Source organism: Paralichthys olivaceus, chromosome 15 (assembly GCF_024713975.1).
Source record: "Paralichthys olivaceus isolate ysfri-2021 chromosome 15, ASM2471397v2, whole genome shotgun sequence".
Lineage (NCBI taxonomy): Eukaryota > Metazoa > Chordata > Actinopteri > Pleuronectiformes > Paralichthyidae > Paralichthys > Paralichthys olivaceus.
The window spans coordinates 23,349,733-23,355,732 of record NC_091107.1 but is presented as its reverse complement, the minus strand read 5'-3'; positions in this window follow the sequence as shown (position 1 = coordinate 23,355,732).

The window sequence follows — 6,000 nt, the reverse complement described above, 5'->3', positions numbered from 1 at the left end:
ACTCAGGTACGGGCTGCTTTGGCCAACACTATCATAACAGACTGCCGGGCGCTGGCTGAAGAAGCAGATAAGTTTTTCCTGGCAGGGCAACAGAGCTGCGCGGTTGCATGGGACTCACCCTGTGACTGTTCATGGCGACAGGTGGAGGCGACAGGTGGAGGCAGCCGTTATCAGCGCTGCAGTGGCAACAAAACTCCCAACTGTGTTTTTACCATGCACGATATTGATCCAAGGCTAAAAGTTGTCGCTCTCCATGCAGTTTTAACGGGATGGGAAACTGCGCAGCTGACGCCCACTAGCTGCCATGAGCGCCGGCCAGACATGTAGGCTGCTGTTTATTCAGGTTACCATATCTGGGCGCCCCTTTCTGTGTGACACAGGGGCGCAGAAGAGCGTTTTGCCTGCATCGCGGGTGGACATGCTGACTGACAGGCACGGCCCCCCCGTTGCAAGCCGCCAACGGAAGCCCCATCCGCAGAAAGATACGTGGAGCTGTGTTTTGGAAGTCAACATTTCAGCTGGGATTTTGTTACAGCTAAAGTTACGGTCCCCCTGCTAGGTGCGGATTTCCTGTGTGCTTATGGGTTGTTAGTGGATATTAAAGGCCACCGCCTGATTGATGCAGTGACTTTTTGTTCATACACCTGTTCACTTGGTGTATCAGACTTTATGGGACTGTCCAGCATTGTACCAGCCACAGACGAGTTCCACCGCCTCCTGGTACAAGTTCTAAGTTTAACAAAGCCCACGTTCTCATCCAATACCACCAAACACGGGGTAGAACATCATCTTTCTACAACTGGCCCACCAGTTCATGCTCTGGGCCGGTGCCTCGACCCGGTTAAGCTTGTTATTGCTAAGGCTGAGTTTGAGAACATGGAGCATCTTGGAATAATTTGTCACTCCAGCAGCCCATGGTCTTCACCTCTGCATATGGTGGAAAGCAAGGCGGCGGACGGCGCCCCTGCGGGGATTATCGCCGACTCAACGACTCCACAACGCCGGATCGCTATCCAGTCCCACACATTCAGGATTTTTCTGCCTGCCTGGCTGGTAAAGTCATATTTTCCAAGGTAGACTTAGTCCTTAGCTATCACCAGGTGCCCGTGCACCCACTGGACGTGCCCAAGACAGCAGTTATTACACCATTTGGCCTTTTCGAATTCCTTCGGATGCCATTCGGCCTTAAAAATGCAGCACAGACTTTCCAGCGACTGATGGATACCGTGTTGAGGGACCTGCCTTTTTTATTTGTTTATCTGGATGATATACTGGTGGCTAGCACTTCGAAGGCAGAACACGTCTCACCTATGGACACTCTTTGAACGACTCAGTCAACATGGCCTGATTATAAACCCAGCCAAGTGTCAGTTTGGGCTGCTGGCTATTGACTTCTTGGGACACCACATTACTAAGGACAGTGCAGTTCTCTCCTTTCAAAGGTGGACGCTGTTACAAACTTCCCACGCCCACTCTATTTTTGGGAATGGTGAACTTTACCATCACTTTATTCCACAGAAAGCACAGCTGATGCGACCCCTTTATAAGGCTCTTAAGGGTAAAGCTGCCAGGCATGCAGTGATATGGACTGAGGAAAGGAATAAGGCGTTTGTGGATGCCAAGTCAGCCTTGGTTAATGCGACGATGCTGGCACACCCCGCACCCAATGTTCCTATTTCCATCACGACTGATGATTCTGACTACGCAGTTGGGGCAGTGCATGAGCAGTGGGTCATGGGGCCTGGCAGCCACTCGCTTTTTCAGCAGATATCTGCGCCTCAGTGAACAGAAGTACAGCACCTTCGATCGGGAGCTACTTGGCCTCTACCTCGCCATCCGACACTTTCGTTTCCTACTGGAGGGCAGACAGTTCACAGCGTACGTGGACCACAAACCATTGACTTTCGCATTGACTAACCCATGGCTAAAGTAGCAGAGCCATGATCTGCTCGCCAGCAGCGCCAGCTTTCCTTCATGTCGGAGTTCACCACAGATATACAACATGTAGCAGGCAAGCACAACCCAGTGGCTGATTGCCTCTCCTGAGCGGTTACTGGAGTCGTCCATTTGGGTTTGGACTATGATCTTATGGCAGCAGATCAAGTTGCTGATCCAGATGTTCAGGCGTTGAGGACAGCTGAGACAGGACTAAAGTTGGAGGATGTTGCTTTTGATACTGCTAGTACTACACTTCTGTGTGATGTTTCCACAGGCCAGACACGACTAGTAGTTCCCACGGGATGGAGATGGCAGATTTTCGACGCTGTCCATGGCCTGTCACACCCAGGCAAAAGGCCTTCACAAAAGTTGGTAGCAGCCAAATTTGTCTGGCATGGTCTGAAATAGGATGTGCAGAAGTGGGTTGAAACATGTGTGGTGTGCCAGCGCTTTAAAGTTCACCGCCACACTAAGGCCCCCCTGGCACAATTCTTAGCACGCGAAAGGAGGTTCGACCACGTTAACCTGGACCTGGTTGGGACTCCTCTCAAGGGTGCACACACCTTCTCACCATGGTTGACAGGACCACTCGTTGGCCGGAAGCTGTCCCGTTGGTTTCAACCGCAGCAGCTGATGTGGCTCAGGCATTTATCAGTACCTGGGTCGCTCGGTTTGGCGATCCAGCTGACATTTCTTCTGACCGGGGCCCGCAGTTTACATCTGGGCTCTGGAACACGGTGGCAGAGAGCCCGGGGACAAAGCTTCCCTGCACTACAGCATACCACCCGCAGGCTGATGGGCAGTGCGAGCAGTTTCACCATTCTATGAAAGTCGCTCTCCGTGCCAACCTCAAGGACAGTAACTGGGTCGACAGACTTCCGTGGGTAATGTTGGGGCTTAGGACCGCCCCTAAGGAAGATCTATAAGCTTCATCTGCTGAGTTGGTTTATAGCCAGCCATTGAGGGTCCCTGGGGACTTTGTGCCTGATACTAAAATCCCTTGGTCAGCGGCCCAACAAAGGGTTAAACTACTGTCAAGGCTTTCGCACCAGTTCCCACATCGCAACACAGTTTCCCTCACTCTCACATCCCTGTTAAACTGCATTCGGCGTGATATGTGTTCATTCGTCAGGATGCTCATCGGGGGCTTTTTCAATGTCCCTATGATGGTCCGCTTCGTGTCCTGGAGGCTGGGACCAAAACTTTTATCGTGGATCGGGGCTAAACCAGAACATGTATCTGTGGACCGGCTGAAACCTGCCCACTTGGACCTAGATCAACCTACTGAACCACGACTGTGGTTGTGGTTTACACCGTATTTGATTTGTACTATGGGGTTTGCACTGTTACTTAATCCTGTAAGGAGCTGTGGGGGTTACGATGGTAATGAGGGCACCGGGAGGGGTTAAAAGCGGATGTTTTGCTGACACTCGGAAGTGCTCTGTAATCCAAAAAGTTTGTAAATAAACGCACATCAAGAGTTGCAGGAAACGAGAAATCTCCCAACTTATTTATCCCATCGACTCCTGCAATGTAATACTTTTAATGTGGAAGAACTACATACTGCACATTCATTGTCTTGGTAGTACACTGTTTAATGCAAAACCATATTCAAATATATAGTTGAATATACGTAGAATATTAGGACACAAACTTTGTTTGAAGTAACACTTCCTCTGCAATAATGCCATACTTTTATGTCATTTTATCAGAGACGGATGAGCCTGAAGGACAAACGTTGTGATAACAGTGTTGCCATAGTGGATTCTGAGGACATCAGGTGCTGCAGTGCTTCATGAAATGAAAAGAAAAAAGTGACAATAAAGGATGTTTTATACTGGTCACTATGTCATATCTGTAGGATAAAACAGACCAAAGGAGCAACGCTTTCTATTAAAGACTGTAAACTCTGTAAATATTTTTGACAGATACTGCACAATACAATTAAAAGTAATACTTTTGACACATAATATCAGCTGTGTTAAGCAGCTACTTACACTTTATTCTGTGTTCAGCAGGTGGAAGCGCCACAGATTACCTCAGCAAGAACTGATCGTGTACTGAAAGAAATAGACATATTGTACTAATATATAAAATGTATTTCATCCTCATCTTTCAAGGTGATAATGTCTCACAGTGCTGTTGATAATAGTCCACATCAAGTCCCTCGACTTCTCTCAGTGTGAAACCAGATAAATCTAAAATAAACATGAGCACTGTTTATAATAGAAGTGTGTGGAGATTATAATCATATCTAAACTGTCATGTAATTACACTTTTTGACACATTTTTATTAAACTCTTTAAACAAAACTCTCAAAAATACCAACTTAAAGTGTCCAGCTGTTTCAGCTGGTGACTATCTGTCCAGTGTTCTCAGTCCTGCGTGTCTGTCCAGCGTGTGTTTCTTTCCATGAGGCAGCCCCGCTGCTGCTTTTTAAACCTGAGGATCAATCAGCCAACAGCTTTCACCTGCCCTGATTGATCCTGTGTGGGGCAGGTGAAGGTGCTCTCCCAGCCGCCTCACCTCCACACTGACCACTCATGCTTACTTGCTGGATGGGTTGGTCAAATTTATCAATCAAAGTTTAAATCTAAATCAAGAGGGGCAGCACCTCTCATTAATTCAATTCAATTCAATTCTATTTTATTTATATAGCGCCAATTCATAATTTACATTATCTCAAGGCACTTTACATTTAAAGGTCAAGACCTTAAAACAATATTAACATAGAGAAACCCAACAGTTCCCACAATGAGCAAGCACAGGCGACTGTGGAGAGGAAAAACTCCCTCATTAACAGGGAGAAACCTCTGGCAGAACCAGGCTCAATGTGGGCGGTCATCTGCCTCGATCGGTTGGGGTGAGGAAAGAAAAGTAAGGGGGGAGGAAAGGAGAGATGGGTGGAAAGCAGGGGAGAGAAGAGAGAGATGAGGTGGAGAGAGAGAGACCGGTAACAATTTGGCACCATCAAAATCAAGGCTAACCATAACAATAACAATGTATAGATCTACAACATGACTAGATATATTAATGAATTACTGAGTTATTTTAATTAATGCTAACAATGTCGATGGAAGTCATTGTTGTCCTGCAGTCCCAGTGCCGGAGTTATCTGAAACGAGATAGAGAGAAGAGCCAGAGGGACTATGGGAGGACAAAGTGACACTTTGACATGATGACATGTTAAAACTAATAAATAAATAAATAAACAGGTGTGGGGGGGCAGAGAGACAGAGGGAAGTGAAGAAGTGCTCAGTGCATGATGGGAGTTCCCCCAGCAGTCTAAACCTATAGCAGCACAACTAAGGGATGGTTCAGGACTCACCTGATCCAGAACTAACTATAGGCTTTGTCAAAGAGGAAGGTTTTTAGTTTTACTTTAAATGCTGGGACAGTGTCTGCCTCCCGAACCCAGTGTGGGAGCTGGTTCCATAGGAGAGGAGCCTGATAGCTAAATGTTCTACCTCCTGCTCTACTCTTACAGATTCTTGGAACCACTAGAGAGCCTGTGTTTTGGGAACGAAGTGATCTACTTGGATAATAAGGTGTTATCAGCTCTTTGATATATGAGGGGGCGTGATTGTTGAGGGCTTTAAAAGTGAGGAGCAGGATCTTGAATTCTATTCAAAATTTTACAGGGAGCCAATGTAAGGAAGCTAAGACAGGAGTGATATGATCTCTCCTTCTAGTTCCTGTCAGCACTCGTGCTGCAGCATTTTGGACCAACTGGAGACTTTTAACAGTCTTCATGGAGCATCCTGCTAATAGAGAGTTACAGTAATCTAATCTAGAGGTTACAAACGCGTGGACTAGTTTTTCAGCATCCTGCTTAGACAGGATTTTTCTAATTTTGTTAATATTGCACAGATGGAAGAAAGCCGTCCTAGACACTAGTTTAATATGGGGGTCAAATGACATGTCTTGGTTGAACAACACTCCAAGGTTTCTCACAGTGGAGCTGGAAGCCAGACTGACACCATCCAAAGTGACTATCTGGTCAGACAGTGTTTCTCTGAGATGTTTAGGGCCAATTACAACAACCTCAGTTTTGTCTGAGTT